General features: G+C 37.9%; 1 protein-coding gene across 10 annotated transcripts in view; it reads left to right on the top strand.

The window, feature by feature from the left end:
• NUMB (NUMB endocytic adaptor protein) overlaps positions 1-19,449 on the top strand; it is a 203,615-nt gene that overhangs the window by 44,316 nt on the left and 139,850 nt on the right. For 3 of the 10 annotated variants that reach the window (XM_040477622.1, XM_040477620.1, XM_040477621.1), the window contains exon 2: positions 2,447-2,578. The exons of the other annotated variants lie outside the window; for them this stretch is intronic. The gene's annotated coding sequence lies outside the window, so the exon portion shown is untranslated. The remainder of the gene's footprint in view (positions 1-2,446; positions 2,579-19,449) is intronic. 10 annotated transcript variants of the gene reach the window in all.

The following is a 19,449-nucleotide window of genomic DNA, read 5'->3' as shown; positions in this document are numbered from 1 at the left end:
TTTCTTTTCTTTTCTTTTCTTTTCTTTTCTTTTCTTTTCTTTTCTTTTCTTTTCTTTTCTTTTCCTTCCTTCCTTCCTTCCTTCCTTCCTTCCTTCCTTCCTTCCTTCCTTCAAGTTTATTTTTGAGAGAGAGAGAGTGTGCACCTGTGTGTGTGTGTGTGCACCTGTGCGTGTGTGCATGCAAGTGGGGCAGGGGCAGAGAGAGAGAAGGGGAGAGAGAATCCTAAGTAGACCCCAACCTGTTAGTGCAGAGCCTGACACAGGACTTGATCCCATAACCCTAAGATTCATGACCTGAGCCAAAATCAAGCGTTGGATGCTCAACCGACTGAGCCATCTAGGCACCCCTGTTTTGCTTTTTAAAACAGGCCTGCGTATCCAGGTTCTAATATGACAGGTCTGGGTACTTAAAATACACACTTAAAATTAGTTTTGAATGAAAACTTAAGAATTTTTACTTTCAGCTATTATAACTTTAGTTCCTGTTTTTTTAAAAAAAGCCATTCGTTCATTCAGTCCTTTTTTCTAATAAACTATTTATTAATACTTGCCATTATTAAGGAATTGTACTAGGTGCTAGGAATATAAATGGAGCAAAGTTGGTTGTAAGCCTTCAGATGTTTAGAAGTTAGTGTACAAAGAAGTATATAAGGCAAATTTTTGGGTGGATTGTCCTTTGTTTTTACATTTTACCTATTTCCCACAACTCTGTGTTATCTGTAATCATTCCTGTTTTGCAAGTAAGGAAATTGAGATTTAAAGAGGTTGAGTAATTCTTCATACAATTATAAAGTTCTAAAATCCCACTTAATTTGGGGCACCTGGCTGGCTCAGTTGGTGGAGTGTGTGACTCTTGATCTTAGGGTTGTGAATTCAAGGCCCACATTGGGTGTAGAGATTACTTAAAGAAATAAAATCTCATTTTTTGAAGTTTTATTTATTTAAGTAATCTCTGCACCCAATGTGGGGCTTGAACTCACAACCTTGAGATCAAGAGTTGAATGCTCTTCTGACTGTGCCAGCCAGGTGCCCCCACCCCCTGCAAATAAAATCTTAAGTAATAATTTAAAAAATCCTATTAATTTAAAAATTCATTCATTCTGCTATTTTACCTCTTGTATGTTGCAAGGTGTAAAGCCTCTATTACAAAACTTAGCCTGTTAAATTGTATTTGAGGTTTATGTGTCTATTTCCCTATTAGATTGGGAGATTTTTAGGAGCAGGGACTAATCTTATTTATTTTGGGGCTTCCCCAGCAACTGGTAGAGTGTCTGTCACATTTTAGGTACCTAAAAAATGCTAGTTGAATAGTAAATATGTGGAATGTTAGAAGTAGAGGGGGTTTTAGAGCTCATGTAAGTTGCATACATACAAGAATTTCTAAAAAGAATTCTATATTGTTTACATAGGGCTATAGGCTTTTGATTTTGACTCTTCAAGATATTTAAAAAACTATACTACTGTCTATCACATCATCTCATAAAAGAAACCATTTTAATAACAAAAAATAGGAAAGACAATCTCAGAGTAAGCACAGTTGGTAACTTTACACCCATTTTTTAGTCATGGCTGGCATCTGTTTAAGGATTAGATTTCAGGAACTATTATCTAAAACAACCCTCTCCTTTTAGAGATGGTATATCTGAACCCAGAGAAGTATCAAAATTCTTACAGCAAGGCAGAATGATAACTGAGTTTAGAACCCAGATCTTCTAACTCCTAGCCCAAGATTTTGATCCAGTCAGCACAGTCTTCATTACATGGTGGGACTTAGGCACAGAGAATTTATTCTTTTTTTTTTTTATTTTTTTTTTTATTTTTTTTTCAACGTTTATTTATTTTTGGGACAGAGAGACAGAGCATGAACGGGCGAGGGGCAGAGAGAGAGGGAGACACAGAATCGGAAACAGGCTCCAGGCTCTGAGCCATCAGCCCAGAGCCCGACGTGGGGCTCGAACTCACGGACCGTGAGATCGTGACCTGGTTGAAGTCAGACGCTTAACCGACTGCGCCACCCAGGTGCCCCTATTCTTTTTTTTTTTAAGTTTGTTTTTGAGAGAGAGTGTGTGAGCAAGGGAGGGGCAGAAAGAGAGAGAAGGAGGGAGGGAGACACAGAATCCGAAGCAGGCTCCAGGCTCCCAGCTGTCAGCACAAAGCCCAATGTGGGGCTCAAACTCATGAACTGGGAGATCATGACCTGAGCCAAAGTCGGACATTCAACCGAGCCACCCAGGTGCCCTAATTTGTTCTTTCAGTAAGATCATATATCTAGTAAGAAGTAGAGCTGGATCTTGAATCCGCATTACTCCACTTTTAGTGAAACCTGTGTGTTCACTTAATGTAATCTTAACCTACTCTGCCAGCACCCATTTAGTTGTGGAGATGGAATTATAAGTGATTGAAAGGAAATGTTTATATTTAGTATTTTCTTTCCTTAAAATTTCAGATTTGGGGCTTCAGCAACTTCTTCCAGGGAGGAGGTCCAGTACAGCTGCTGTTGCAACCCAAGGTCTTGATTCACATCCATAGATTGGAATATTGGTGTACCAGCCATCCTCAGATACCTCACTAAGGACAGGTATGTGAAAGAGTAAAGAGAAGAAAAGTAGAATGACTGTAATGTTTTCCCTTCCTATTTCTAGTTAGATACAAACAGTTGACTACCTTTAAAACTTGGCCCTTTATTCCAGTAAAAATAAAGCATTTGAAATCTTAGGTGAGTGGGGCAAAATATTTTCTTGATGGTAAAATATGTGTCAAAATATTAACAGTGGTGAAACTTAGTGTAATTAAAGGTTTTCTTCCTCCTCTTTTTGTGCATTTTTCAAATTTTATTTATGAGCTTATGTTATCTATTGTTTACTTAGTGGTTCAAAACATACCACAGTCATTTATTTTGATTATGTTTCTGTAATTTGGTCAAGACTTACTTGGGGGGGACAGTTTGTCTCCGTTAATATGTAGCCTGAGGTGGAGTAGCTGAAAGGGTGGGGTGGCTTGATTGGCTGGGCGGTGGAATCGTTTGAAGGCTTGCACACTCATGTGTCTGGTGGTTAATGCTGGCTATTGGCAGGGACCTCAGCCTGGGCTCTTGGCCAGAACACCTACACATGACCTTTCATTTTGGCTGCTTGGCTTCCTCACAGCATGGTGGCTAGGTTCCAAGACAGAGCATCCCAAGAGAACAAGGTGAAGTTGCATGGCATATTTGACTTAGTTTTGGAAGTCACATAGTCTTAAATCTGCTTTTTTCTGTTGGTTGAAGTAGTCAGTAAGGCCCACCTGTGTTCAGAGGAGGGGGTAGACATAGACCACACCACTTGAAGGGAGGAATATCAACATCTTATTATAAGAAGAGATACAGTGGGATGGAATCTCCCATTGTAGCTATCTTGGGAGAATATAATGGGGCACAGTTTGTATTACTTTTAAGATGAAGAATATAAACAACATGTATAATATATGAAAAGAGGAATATTGGCAGGAAATTATGGTGTCTGAGTCCAGTAAGAATTTTGCATGCGTTTCCTGTCTGAGTAGAGTATGATGCTGAAAATAAGATGCCTAAACAGGAAGAGGTGAAATAGATTTTGAATTTTTGTTTGTATCAACAAAGCAACATAATGAAAAATAGAGATAAAAATTTATAAACAAGATGCAAAATAAAATTTGGGGGCATCTGGGTGGCTCTATTGGTTGAGTGTCTGACTCTTGATTTCCGCTCAAGTCATGATCTCACAGTTTGAGTTCGAGCTCCTTATTGGTCTCTGTGCTGACAGCATGGAACCTGACTGGGATTCTCTGTCTCCCCCACCCCACCCCAAAATAAATAAACATTAAAAAATAAGATCTGCATCTTCGGTTTTTTGTTTTTGAGTCAGAATTGACTGAGTTTATGAAACAATGTAGTTTATATTTCTTTTATTTTAGTACAAAGGCTACTTGTTTTTTCCCCCCTTATTTTAATAATTGGAGAATTATTTGGGAAACTGGTTTCCAATATGGTAGATTTAAGAAACTAGTGCCAGTGTTATTGTATGCATCAAGTTTGTTTTTTCTGCTGCTTTTGAGGAAAACTGTGTAAGCTCTTTTTGGATTGTACAATTTTACTTGCTAAATTTCTGGTAATTAAACATTTTTTTCCAATGGAACAAGAAAACTTACCAAGTTGTAGAGTATTTGGTTGTATTAATCACACTTACTCACCATTTATATAAATTACCTGTCGCAGGTTTGAATATAGCTAGTACTTAATTTCTGGATGTAATGGGGTAATATTTTTAGATTATCCTCTAAGTATTACATGGAGATGTTGTTCACTATAGGTGGGAAATAAGCTATAATTAATATGTACTATTATATATATACATATACTCATTATTTCTTAGACCCAGAAAATTTTTTTGCTGTCTAGATATGAGCCTAATTTGGCAGCATTGGTTCAGTCCTATTTCCTAGGTACTCACAGGTAGATATCCTACAGTGGAAAATGACTGAGCCAGCAATTGTGACAATAGAGGTAATCTCAGAAGTTTGCTCTTTACTGTGAATAATCAGAATTGACTGAGCTTATGAAATAATATAGTTTATATTACTTTATTATTTTCAATTCAAATTCAAGTTAGTTAACATACAGTGTAGTCTTGGCTTCAGGAGTAGAACCCAGTGATTGATCTCTTACATATGATACCCAGTGCTCATCCTGAAAAGTGCCGTCCTTGATGCCCATCACCCATTTAACCCATTCCCCCCCCCACCCCTCCAGCAACCCTCAGTTTGTTCTCTGTATTTAAGAGTCTCTTATGGTTTGCCTCCCTCACTGTTTTCATCTTATTTTTCCTTATCTTCCCCTATGTTGATCTGTTGAGTTTCTCATTCCATGTGTAAGTGAAATCATGATATCTTTCTGAGTTATTTCACTTAGCATAATACCCTTTAGTTCCATCCACATTGTTGTAAATGATTTCATTCTTTGAAACAATATATTTTAGTTCAAAGTGTAATAAATGGGAAAGCTGTTCTGTTTCATTTTTCATTTAAAAACAAGATGAGATGTTTTCAGGTAGACATAGATTGGGAATAATGGTTAGTGTAAAATATTGTGTATTAAATAACAATAACAACAATATATGCATATATACACAAACATATATAAAACCTTTTGTCATTAACTTACCTTATTTTTTGTTTTAAGCATTTTAAAATTTATTTTGAGAGAGAGGGAGAGAGTGTGTGTGTATGTGTGTGCAAGTGGGGAGGGGTCGAGAGGGAAAGAGAATCCCAGGCTGCACTGTCAGCGCAGAGCCCAGCACAGTGCTTGATTGATCACAAACCACAAAATCATGACCTGAGCTAAAACTAAGAGTCAGATGCTTAGCCGACTGAGCCACCCAGGTGCCCCTGTTTTAAGCATTAAAAAAATTTTTTTAATGTTTATTTATTTCTGAGAGAGTGTGTGAGAGTCAGAATGTGAGCAGGGGCAGGGCAGAGAGAGAGACGGAGACACAGAATTCAAAACAGGCTCCGGGCCCTGAGCTGTCAGCACAGAGCCCTGCGTGGGGCTCTAACTCTGGAGCGTCAAGACCATGACCTAGGCCGAAGACTGAAGATGGACGCCTAACCGACCGAGCCACCCAGGTGCCACAACAATAAAAACTTCTAAAAAACCCTATAGAAATTGCAAATATGATTGTGTTTACTCTGTGACATTTTATTCAATCCATGGAAGGAGGTAAATGATAAAAGTTCTTTTGTAAAGATGAATATGTAAATATTCTTTTAACATGCAAAAAAATTTGAATAATTGTGGAAGGCAGAAATTATATTTCTTTGGGGTTATTGGTTATCCTACTCATCAGTATTCTTTTTTTTTTCTTTAGTATTCCCATCTCTAAAATTACAGTGACACTCCATTGAAAAATGACATTCAGTTCATGCTTATACAGATTTTTGGCAAAACAGAAGTTGTGTGACTTTCTTCTCTGGAACTCCCCACCCCATTATTAAAAATTAGAACACTGGGGTGCCCGGGTGGCTTAGTTGTTTAAGCTTCCAACCTTCAGCTTAGGTCATGATCTCATAGCTTGTGAGTTCGAGCTCCGCATCGGGCTCTATGCTGACAGCTCAGAGCCTGGAACCTGCTTCAGATTCTGTGTCCCCTCACTTTCTGCCCCTCCCCCACTTGTGCTCTGTCTCTCTGAAAAATAAACATTAAAAAATTTTTAAAAAGTTATAACACCTTTTGTGTATGAAATATTTAACAAAAGTGTGTAAAATTTGTGGTAAGGAAGTGATTGGCATTGCATAAAATTTACCATATTAACTCTTTTTTAGTGTAATGTCAGTAAATACATTCACATTGTTGTACAACCCAATCTCTAGAACTTTTCATCTTGTGAAACTGAAACTTGATACCTGTTAAACAACTCCCTATACTCCCATCCCCTCGCCCCTGGCAACCAGGATTCTATTTCTGTCAATGAATTAGACTACTGTAGGTACTTCATATAAATGAAATCATACAGTATTGTCTTTTTGTGACTGGCTTATTTCACTGAGCATAATGTCCTCAAGGACATTTGATGTAGTATATGTGAAAATTTCCTTCATTTTTGTTTTAAATTTTTAAAAAATGTTTGTTTATTTTTGAGGGGAGGGGAAGATCAAGTGGGGGCGGGGTTGAGAGAAGGAGACACAGAATCCGAAGCAGGCTCCAAGCTCCAAGCTGTCAGCACAGAGCCTGATGCGGTGCTCGAACTCACAAACTGTGAGATCATGACCTGAGCTGAAGTCGGAAGCTCCACCAACTGAGCCACCCAGGCGCCCCAGAATTTCCTTCATTTTTAAGGCTAAATAATATTCTATTATACGTATATACCACATTTTTTAATCCATTCTATAAAAATAGTTTCACTTGTTCCTTTCCAAGTTGGATTTATTTTATTTTTTTTCTTAATTCTCTAGCTAGAATGTCTAGTACAGTGTTGAATAGGACATTGTTTTTAATGCTTTTTTTTTTTTTTGAGAGCATGCAAGCAGGGAAGAGGGGCAGAGGGAAAGAGAATCTTAGGTAGGCTCCACACTGAGTGTGGAGCCTGGCTCAGGGCTCAGTCCCATACCCATGACCTGAGCTGAAATCAAGAATTGGACACTCAACTGACTGAATGACCTGGGCACCCTTAATGCATAACTATTTAAAGTGTTTAATAGAGCTAGGCTTATTTTCTGCATTTTGCCAAGGAGGTCTTGCCTTTTGACGCATAGGATGATGTTTCATGTTACGTGAAGTACTAAGTTTTCTTTTTGTCAATTCAGTAATATTGTAATAGCTTAATCGTTCATCAAGACAAGATTATTTTACATTATAAGGTATCATTAAAAGTATAGATTTATCTTGATTTTAACCTGATTATAATATTAAAAAAATTTTTTTTAACGTTTATTTTATTTTTGAGACAGAGACAGAGCATGAACGGGGGAGGGGCAGAGAGAGAGGGAGACACAGAATCGGAAGCAGGCTCCAGGCTCTGAGCCGTCAGCCCAGAGCCCAATGCAGGGCTCGAACTCACAGACAGCGAGATCGTGACCTGAGCTGGAGCCAGACGCTTAACCAACTGAGCCACCCAGGCGCCCCGTTAACCTGATTATAATATTTTAAAGAAATGTTAGCTTCTGAGAAAGTTTGGAAGTTTACTAACTCCAAGTTACTTTTACAAATTTACGAATTGAGGAGTCTGTGTCAGAGGATTGACAGTAAAAACTTCCTAGGTCCCTGTTCATTAGGATACAGATTGTATGTTAATCAGTAAACATTCATATTAGTGATCTAAGGATAAGAGAAGTGAACAGGTGAGGAAAATTGTTGAGTTCTGATTGGAAGAAAGTCATGCTGTCATTAATGGAGATATTTTACAGAGATGTTTTTCTTTCATCATCTATCTGTGGAAAAGAAAACTTGTTCATTAATTCTGAATTTCAAATAACTGTTTGAATTTATAAGAAAAAACTATAAGAAAGATGAATCTTTAAATTTTTTTTTTTAACGTTTATTTATTTTTTTGGGACAGAGAGAGACAGAGCATGAACAGGGGAGGGGCAGAGAGAGAGGGAGACACAGAATCAGAAACAGGCTCCAGGCTCTGAGCCATCAGCCCAGAGCCCGACGCGGGGCTCGAACTCATGGACCGCGAGATCGTGACCTGGCTGAAGTCGGACGCTTAACCGACTGCGCCACCCAGGCGCCCCTAAGAAAGATGAATCTTAAAAGCCTTTTCTGACTATAGCAGGAGGAAATCAGAACTCCCCCTCCCACTGGGATAATTTAATCTTTGGAAAAAGGAGACTTTAAGAATTTTGACATCTTTGAATCTCTTGAAAGTCTTAAAACTGGATAAATATCAGGAAAGTCCAATTTTGACAGTAGTTAGAGGTAAATTAGAAAATCAGTGGTTAAGGGGCGCCTGGGTGGCTCAGTCGGTTAAGCGGCCGACTTCGGCTCAGGTCATGATCTCGCGGTCCGTGAGTTCGAGCCCCGCGTCGGGCTCTGTGCTGACAGCTCAGAGCCTGGAGCCTGTTTCAGATTCTGTGTCTCCCTCTCTCTGACCCTCCCCCGTTCATGCTGTCTCTCTCTGTCTTAAATAAACGTTAAAAAAATGTTTTGAAAAAAAAAAATCAGTGCTTAATAAAACCAGGGTTAGAATGAGCAGTGAGGGGTGAGTTAAAGATTAACCAGGTATTTTGACATTGATATTTAAGTCACATCTCCTCTTTTTGAGTATTATGTGTTAATACTAGTTTATATATATTAAAAAGTTCTGTTTAACAGAAAAACATAATGGAATGAAAAATGTGTTATTTTCAGAGTCTATTAATCATATAAGAAAAAGTGGTTATACATATCATAAAACTGTACCACTGTCCAGCATGTTGCATTTATCTGATTGATTAAGAAGTAAAGAAGAATAGAGGCTTGAGCACCTTACAGAGCTAAGTCTGTAAGTAATGACAATGCCATAAGAAGGAATTTCTCAGATCTCAGGGTACTAAATAAAATTAACTCTTGGGGCATCTGGGTGTCTCAGTCAATTAAACATCTGATTCTTGGTTTTGGCTCAGGTCATGATCTCACAACTCGCAAGTTTGAGCCCCGCATAGGTTCTGTGCTGATAGTGCTGAGCTTGCTTGGGATTCTCTCTCTCCCTCTCTCTCTCAAAATAAATAAATAAACATTTAAAAATAAAAAAATTTTTTCACCAGAGCAAAGCTGAGATTATATTGATTCGGTCTGGTTTTTGGAATTTTAAGATTAATAAGAATATTGTTTATTTTATTGATGTAATATGTACCTGTTAAATATGTAATCTCAGTAATTTTTGATGTGATAATTTGATAGCCTTACTCTGCATTTTAACTTGAAGCAAGTCCTCTTTGCGTTCTCACTATCACTGTCTTACATTTAGGTCTCCATGGTGTCTTTTGACTGTGAATTAGGCCCCTTAACAACCTTTTTACTTCCACCTTTCTGTTTTCTAGGCAATTAGGAACTTACTTTGCATAGATTTCTACATTAAAATATTCACGTTATGTTTAGTTTTTGTTTTCAAGCAGTTTTATTGACAAATAATTTATATACATAAAATTAACTTGTAAGGGTACAAATCAGTGATTTTTAGTAAATTTACAAAGTTGTATAGTCATCACCACAATTCAGTTTTAGAACATTTTCATCACCTCCTAGAAATCCCTTCTGCCTATTTGTAGTCAATTCTTATTTCTAACCCCAGCCTCAGGTAATCATAAATCTACTTTCTGTCTCTAAAAATTTGCTTTTCCTGGAGATTTGATATAAATGGAATCATACAACATGTGGTCTTGTGTCCAGCTTCTTTCACTTACCTTAATGTTCTTGAGGGCCATTATATTGTAGCATATATCAGCATTGTTCCTTTTTATTATTGAGTAGTATTCTGTTGTATGGATACACCAATTTTATTTATTTATTTATGAATTTATAAATTTATGATTTTATTTTATTAAATTTTTTAAAAGTTTGTTTTGAGAAACAGAGAGAGTGAGTGGGGAAGGGGCAGAGAGAGAGAGTGAGAGAGAATCTCAAGCAGGCTCTGCACTGTCAGCACGGAGTCTGATGTGGGGCTCAAAGCCACAAACTATGAGATCATGACCTGAACTGAAACCAGGTGTCGGATGCTCAACTGACTGAGCCATCCAGGCACCCCTGATTTTATTTTTAAGTGATCTCTACCACCCAGCATGGGGCTTGAACCTACAACCCTGATATCAGGAGTCACATGCTCTACTGACTGAGCCAGCCAGGCATATACCATTTAATACTGGATATGCCAATTTAAAAAGTTAATTCATCAGTTGATGGGCGTTTGAATTATTTCTACTTTTCATCTATTATTTATTATGTCATCATTTAAACACTTTCTACTTTGTACATTTAATATGTGTATACATTTAATATATTTGACCATAATAATGTCTAAATGTAATAAATATACATATATTGAGGGGATATACTCAAAAGTTTTTAGTAATGGGTATGGGATCAAAAAGGTTTGGAAGTCACTGTTCTAGTCCACAACAGTCAGAAAATAGAAAACATCTAGAATTATCCTTAGTCACAGGTCTGATTGTACCATTCATAATTATACTTTGCTATCTGTGAAGAAAAGGTAAATTTCTTAATGTGATGTTTAAGGAGCTGTACCTTTATGGACCTACACTTTTTATCTGTTTTCTAGCTACACTTCAATCTTACAGCTCAGTGCTTCTGTTTATTGTTACAGGGTTTTTTTTTTTTTTCAGTGCTTCCTTTAAGATTATTCTCACCAAATTCCTTGTAGTTCCTTTAATATACAATGCTCTTCTGCCTTTGAGCTTTTGCCAGCTCTTCCTACTTCCCAGAATGCTGTGTCCTGCCCACCTTGTCTTTTTAGGGGTACCACAATATATCATTTAAGCTCCAGCTAAATCACTTCTCTGAAGTGCTCCCTAGCTTGTCCATTGAATTGCTTCATCTTCTGCAATAACTCTGTATCTAGTATGTACCTTTATTATAGCAGCTCTCAAACTAAATTGCAGTTATTTACTACATCCTATCCTAGACTGCTACCTCCTTGAGGACAAAGAAGGGGCCTTATTCATCCAATACTTATTGCTTAAGTGAATGGAATAGCCTTATGAATGAGGCACTTGGATGACCCTGATAGTGATTACTTCTGGATGGAGCTCTACCCATTATTTCAGTTTTCAAAGTTTTTGTTATGTATTACATTGGGTCCATACCTACATAAGTTGAGGGTGAGCTCAGAGTTCATAAACAACTTTATGGACTCATTTCCCTGAGGACACAGAGAAAAGGAAAAAAAAATGGAGTTTGTCCTGTTCACTTGGAGGCAAGGGCTCCTCCATTGAATGGAGAGGAAGGTTCCCCTCTAAATTTTCACCCCTGGAGGCTTTCTATTTTCAGATACTCTTGCTGCTGCTGCTGCTGCTGCTGCTGCTGCTGCTGCTGCTGCTTTGCTGTACTCACCACAGAAGACCTGGGGACTGGAACATGAAAGGATGGGGAGAAAGAGAGGAAAAATTCCCAAAGGATTTGGGAATCCTCACTTTTTCTGAGCGTTACACGTTCCCTTTTCTAGCTTTGAGCGAGAGCTAGAGGGCTTCTTCTGTATTTCTCACCACCTGCGCCATAGTACTCACTTCTGAGTTTTGGATTGTGTTAGTTTAGGCTGGAAAATACTAGAGGAAAGAAATGTTAAGTTCACAGCAGGTTCAGTGATACTTTGAATTCTGGTGCTGTTCCCAAATCCACCTGTAATATTTACTTTTCAGGGTCTTCAAATAGTTGTTGATGCATACTGTCCAGGTTTTATAGTTCAGTGAGAGATAAAGGGAGGTGTTTGTTTATCCTATTACCAAACAAGAAGTCTTCTCAGTACTTTGGTTTTAACATTTTATTTTGATATAGTTCTAGATTCATAGGAAGTTGTAAAAAGAGGAGAGGTCTGGTGTGACTTTTACCTAGTTTTCCCCAGTGGTTATATTTTACATAGTTATAGCAAAATACCCAAGCCAGGAAACTAACATTAATGCCAACTTTTATTATGAGACATTTCAAGTGTGTAAGAATGTTGAAAGAAGAGTACGTTGAACATCTGTATCTCTCTGATAATTCAGTAACTTAAATATTTTGTCATACTTTATATATATGCTTTATATATATATTCTAATACATGTGTATTTTTTTCTGTGAACCATGAAAGAAAGTTGCAGGCATCATGATACTTCATCCCTAAGTACTTAAGTGTCCATCTTCTAAAAAAAAAAAAGGTCATTATACTTCAATAAATATGTAATAAAAGCAAATTATTTTTCTATTTAACTCCCAATACCATATCATACCTAAGAATATTAGCAATGTGAATTTGGGGAGACCGTGGTCTTAATGTTCCCAGGTTTTTGTTTTGAAGTTTACTCTTGAAGGCTTAAGTTATTATTTGAGGGGATGGCCCTCTTGATGATATACTCTTGGTAATTGTTTTGAGAGTCTGAGCTCCTACCATGTGTGCAATTCAGAGCCCCTGGATCTTCCTGATTCTGTATTCTTGTTTTCTGTCATTCTTCCCTCAGCTCAGACTTCCTAAAGCTGTCTGAGCAAATACTTAGAATAGTCCTTATCAGGAGATTATAACTTTGTCAGACTGATTTAGGACTAGCAAGTAACTTTAGTTTTAGTTATTTGTCAGGAAATTACAGTTAAAGTTGTGGTAGAGTTTCTGATATGGTGGTGTATAAGGATTGTATCCAACTCTAAGTAATTGAAAACCTGACTACAAGGCTTAAACAAAGAAAGGTCTGTTTTTCTTACATAATTCTGGAAGTAGGCAGTTGCTCATGTTGTTTCAGTGGCTTAACAATGTTGGGGCCCGTATCTTTGTGATTTGCTTGGCCTTCATGGCCCTAAGACAGCTCCAGCTCCAGCCTTCCACCCACATTTAAGGAGGAAGGCAAAAGGTCCAGGCTGAGCAAAAGCTTTCCTATTAGTGCTTCTAGCAAGTTACTTCTAATGTCTCCTGGGCCCAAATTGGGTCATATAGCCACTTCTAACTGTAAGTAGCTTTTGGCCTCTATAGTGAGAGGCAAGGAGGAAGGAAGGATTTGGGAATGGCTTTTTAGGCAGCCAGTTAATAGAATCTGTCACAATTATATGATTGCATTCATTTTCCTTCAAAAATTCATTTGACTTCAGTATGATATTTGGTACATAGGTGCTTTATGAATATATAGTAACATCTTACTGGGTTTTGTGGGAAACAAAAGGAATTTTACTAATATTATATATATATATATATATATATATATATATCTTAAAATATAAATCCAAGTTAACATATAGTAATAATTTGGGCTCTGTCAATACTTTGGCTATTGTCAAAAGCACTGCTAGAAACATTGGGGTGCATGGCATGTGCCCCTTTGAATCAGCACTCCTGTATCCTTTGAATAAATACTTAGTAGTGCAATTACTGGGTCATAGGGTAGTTATATTATTAATTTTTTGAGGAACCTCCATAATGTTTTCCAGAATGCACCAGTTTCCATCTCTGATTTTTTTTTTTTTTTTTTTTTTTCTTAGAGAGAAAGAGGGTGCCCACATGTGAACAGGGGAGAGAGAAAGAGAAAAATCTTAAGCAAGCTTCATGCCCAGTGCAGGTCTTGATGGGGGGCTTGATCTCATGATCTGAGATCATGACCTGAGCTGAAATCAAGAATCCAGCGCCTAATCGACTGAGCCACTCAGGAGCCCCAAAAGGAATTTTAAATTAAAAAAAAAATTTTTTTTTCAACGTTTATTTATTTTTGGGACAGAGAGAGACAGAGCATGAACGGGGGAGGGGCAGAGAGAGAGGGAGACACAGAATCAGAAACAGGCTCCAGGCTCTGAGCCATCAGCCCAGAGCCTGACGCGGGGCTCGAACTCACGGACCGCGAGATCGTGACCTGGCTGAAGTCGGCCGCTCAACCAACTGCGCCACCCAGGCGCCCCAGGAATTTTAATTTTAGTTGTGAAGGTGAGCTTTTGCTTATGCAAGGCAAACCTTAGCTTGAATTTTGGGACCTTGGGCATGGTTTTAAATATGTAAGCATCTTGGGGCGCCTGGGTGGCTCAGTCGGTTGAGCGGCCGACTTCAGCCAGGTCACGATCTCGCGGTCCGTGAGTTCGAGCCCCGCGTCAGGCTCTGGGCTGATGGCTCAGAGCCTGGAGCCTGTTTCTGATTCTGTGTCTCCCTCTCTCTCTGCCCCTCCCCCGTTCATGCTCTGTCTCTCTCTGTCTCAAAAATAAATAAACGTTAAAAAAAAATTAAAAAAAATAAATATGTAAGCATCTGTTTTCTCATCTGTGAAATGGGGTTAATAATACCTGACTTTTAGGGTAATTGTCAAGTGTGAAGGAGATAATTTATGTAAGTACCTACTACAGTGCCTGCTGCATTGGAAGTGTGACAAGGAGATGTTATTAGACGTTGTGCTAGAGTGGAAGAGCATGGACTTCATAGTTGACAGACTTGATTTGATTCTTAGTTTCACTACACAATAAATGTGTGGTGTTAGGCAAATCAATTAATCTCTCTGAGATAGTTTATTAATGTGCTGTGTTTATCTCTCAGGATTATTAGAAGGATTAGAGATTTTATTTGTACAGTGCATTACCATGTAGGCTATTTGTGCAGTACCATGTAGGCTTTCAGTAAAAGGCATCTATTCCTGGGGGTGGCTGGGTGGCTAAGTCAGTTGAGCATCTGACTCTTTATTTCAGCTCAGATCATAATCCCAGGGTCATGGGATCAAACCCTGTGTCAAGCTCCATACCGGGTGTGGAGCCTGCTTGGGATTCTCTCTCTCTGTCCCTCTGCCCCTCTCTCCTGCTCATGTTCTCGCTCTAAAATTAAAAAAAAAAAAAATTAAAGCATCTGTTCTTACTATTTTTAGTTATTACTTATAAAATTATAATAGGGAACAAGTCATTGAATTTACTTTAGAAATTTATGTGAGGTTTACTTTATTTGTAGTAAAAGGGATATTCATTAGTAGTGAAAATGTTTCATCTGTTCAAAAACATCAGTCAGCTGCAGAAACTGGACACTATTATTCTTGGAAGCAAAAAGATTTCTAAATTTAGTTGTGAAGGTGAGCTTTTGCTTATGCAAGGTAAAATGGCATGAATTTTGGGACTTTGATATAATGGTGTTGTGCTGTGAATCTCACTTGTTCTTTTTTGCTCAGTGCTCTCTTAAGATTTAAACATATTTAAAATTTAGGGGCACGTGGATGACTCAGTAGGTTAAGAGTCTGACTCTTGATCTCAGCTCAGGTCTTGGTCTCAGGGTCATGAGTTCAAACCCTGCGTTGGACTCCATGCTGGATGTGAAGCCTACTTAAAAAAACAAAAATCTATAACTACTGACAGTTGTATAATATTCCATTGTATGCACATTTCTACATTTTATTTATTTGTTTCTTTAGTGGATTTTTAGGTGTGGCTTGGAAACTGCTAACACAAAAGTACTGCTATGCATTTCCTTATACTTTTGACTTGTGCAAAGGTTTCTTTGTGGTATATACTGACGAAAGGAATTGCTGACATATGGTCTGTATACATAATTAATTTTACTAAATATTGCCAGATTGTTTTCTAGAACGGTTGCCTAGTTTATGCTCCCACCAGCACTGTATAAGGGTTCCCATTTCCTTAAATCCTTACCAGCATTTGGTCTTATCCATCTGTTTAGTCTTGCAATCTGATGCGTATAAAGTAGTATTTTGTTTTAATTTATATTTCTGTGATTGAGCATGAGATTTGACATCTCTTTATTTACTTGATACCATTTGCATTTCCCCTGCATGTTGAGTAAAAAATTTACCCAAATCATAATATTTGTTGTAGATATTTTTTAAATTTGCCTTTTTTCTTTTTGTTATTGTTTTTTTTTTTTTTGGTAGATGTATTAAAACAAATTTTTGTATAGAGTATTTTTTGTAATTTTTTGAGTTTATTATTTATTTTGAGAGAGAGAAAGAGAGCATGAGCAAGGGAGGGGCAGAGAGCGAGGGAGAGAGAGAATCCCAAGCAGGCTCCTCACTGTAAGCATGGTGTCCAATGTCGGGGGTTGAACTCCTGAATCATGAGATAATGACCTGAGCAGAAACCAAGAGTTGGATGCTTAACCGACTGAGCCACCCAGGTGCCACCCCTCCAATTTTTTTTTAATGTTTAGTTTTAAGAGAGAGAGAGAGAGAGCGAGTGAGCTAGGGGAGGGGCAGAGAGAAAGACACAGAGTCCAAAGCAGGCTCCAGGCTCTGAGCTGTCCGTACAGAGCCCAGCATGGAGCTCCAACTTACAGACTGAAAGACATGACTTGAGCTGATGTCAGACGCTCAACTGACTGAGCTACCCAGGCACCCCTGTAGGTGTATTTTTTTAATTTATATTTTTTATTTTTTATTTTCAAGAGAGAGGGGGAGAGAGAGTGAGCAAGTGTGTACCTGTGTCGGGGAGGGGGAGGTGGAGAGAGAGAGAATCTTAAGCAGGCTCCACGCTCCATGCCGAGCCTAACCCAGGGATCATAATCTGAAGCCAGATCAAGAGTTAGGTGCTCAACTAAGTGAACCACCCAGGCGTCCCTGTTGTAGATATTTTTGAAAATGCAGATCATCTATAATACCCTCATCCAGAGATAATTGTTGTTAACTTTGGCTATATCTTTCTGGTCTTTAAATATTCATACACATATAAATTTATACACAAATGTGTATTTTTGTTCATTAATAGGATCATATACCCAGTTTTGTAATGTACACTTTCCATTCCACAATGATTTATGACCATTTTCCTGTGTTTTTGGAAATGTATCTATATTACCATGTAATAGGTGCATATCATTTCATTTTATGGCTTTAAGTTATTTGATCTTATATTGTGGGATATATATGCTATTTTTTTTTTTTTTTTTGCCATTAACAATACTTTGGTGAACTGTTAATCAAGCCTAAGCCTACATTTTGATGAGGCAAGGCTAGAGGGATTATGCTCTTACTCCCTTTGTGAAACTGGGCTTATAGTAGTAAGTTGCAGCTGTCTCAGTTTATTTTCCACTTGAATTCTATGGTTGCTATTAACACCTCGATGTTGCAGGGCTAGACTTTAAAGAATTCCCATTTAGGCCTTATTCTCTTATTTGCTCGCTCTTTTTCTCACTTTGGCAAGGCCTGGTTAGTAAAGGATAGTGGAAGAATAGTGGATAGATCTGTATTTAAATATCCTTGTCCCTTCTGATAGAGGGGCTGCTAAATTTCAACTGTCAAGAACTCTAATCTAAATTGATAACTCCATTTTATTTTTTAAACTGTTAATAGCTTTTTATTATAAAAGTAAGAATGTTATAAAGCAATTGAGAAAACAGAAAATGATAAAATAAAATTCCCATAATCCTTCTACTCAAAGATAATTGCTATTACAGTTTTACCTTATATCCTTTTAGATATTTTTCTACATGGTGTGCATTGGCTTACCAGAACCAGTAATTAAAGAATTATGCAAGCCAAAATCATTGGTAACTTGATATTAGCTATAGTGGGAATAGTTACACCACAGAAATTGGCAAATGCTATAAATCAGGGCTTCTTTCTCTCTGCCTAAATCCATCCAGAGCCAGTTATCAGCACACTACTGCATACACACACACACACACACACACACACACTCACACTTAAACTCACATTCACACATATGTATATAGTATCAATATAGATCTACTTCACTATTAATGGCTTCATAGAAGTACGTTGTATAGATCAGTGGTTCTTAGTGTGGTCGTTGGAGCAGCAGTATCAGGGTTACCTGAAAATATTATAGACACGTAAATTCTTAGCCTCCATCCAGACCTACAGAATTACAAACTCTTCTGTTAGGGCCCAGCCAGTCTATGGTCCTACAAGCTCTGAGGGTGACTCTGATGTAGAATCACTGATGAGAATCAGTGGTATAGATAATACCATAAATTATCTGATTGGTCTGATGATTTTTGTGTGATAAATTTCTAGATATATGCTCATTTAAAAATCTGTAGATGGATAGCCAAGTTGTATTTTAAAAAGACTACTAGTTTCCATTACCACATGAAGTCTACATCAATTTCATTTTAGGTTCTAGTTCCATGGAGAGAAAAACAGGTTAAAGATCTTTTCGGGCGCCTGGGTGGCGCAGTCGGTTAAGCGTCCGACTTCAGCCAGGTCACGATCTCGCGTTCCGTGAGTTCGAGCCCCGCGTCGGGCTCTGGGCTGATGGCTCAGAGCCTGGAGCCTGTTTCCGATTCTGTGTCTCCCTCTCTCTCTGCCCCTCCCCCGTTCATGCTCTGTCTCTCTCTGTCCCCAAAATAAATAAACGTTGAAAAAAAAATTTTAAATAAAAAAATAAAAAAAAAAAAGATCTTCTTTTCTAGCTGCATCTATATCAATGTATCCATCCTGGAACTCATTTCACTTGCATTGTCTTCAACAATAAAGTGTTTTAATGTTATTTATACTTTCAAAAAGAGGACAGTTCAGACAGAAGGAAAAAAAACTATGCCTTGCTTGCAGAACACATCTAGCATCATGTGTGACTATACCTGTGAGTACCTACCTTTAATCCCCATGTGAATGATTAACTCATGCTTCTTTCCTTACCTTTGGCGTATTACATTGTTCTGAAACACCACTTTAAAGTGTGTTAAGACCTGCTTGCTGTGAAAGTTGCTATTAATGGTTATAAGCTGTTAGAAAGGGGCAAAAGATCCTAGCAAGAGCTTGTGACTCCTCTTGTAAATACTTTATTTTAAAGATTTTTGTTAGGGACTCCTAGGTGGCTCAGTTGGTTAAGTGTTCAACTCTTGATTTCAGATCAGGTCATGATCTCACGGTTCATGAGATTGAACCCTGAGTTGGGTTCTGCCCTGACTGTGGAGCCTGCTTGGGGTTCTCTGCTGCCCCACTCCCCACCCCATTACCCCCACTGTGCATGCACATGCACACTTTCTCTCAAAATAAATGAATAAACTTAAAAAGATTTTTGTTAGGTTAGGAGCTAGAATTTATTAGTATTGGCTAAAAGAGGATAATTTAAGCAGCTTTGCTATATTTCATTGGCCCTGATTTTTGGCACCCATGTTTCTTCATTTTGAACTTTTATTGAAGAAGAGTTGCAAACATCAAAACTGGCCCTTATCCCAAGCTTCATCCTTAAGGGACTTTTTTTTTCTTCCCCCTAGAATGAGTGCTTTGGACTCAAAACTTAATTTTATGATGACATTAATAGGGTCTGCCAAATTGCCAATATTCCAGATTATACAGCCTCAGAAACGATTTTATTATTTAACAATT

Source organism: Herpailurus yagouaroundi, unplaced genomic scaffold (assembly GCF_014898765.1).
Source record: "Herpailurus yagouaroundi ecotype Mexico unplaced genomic scaffold, PumYag 141, whole genome shotgun sequence".
Classification (NCBI taxonomy): Eukaryota; Metazoa; Chordata; class Mammalia; order Carnivora; family Felidae; genus Herpailurus; species Herpailurus yagouaroundi.
Note: the sequence above shows the minus strand (reverse complement) of the source record. Positions and strands in the feature narration are given on the sequence as shown.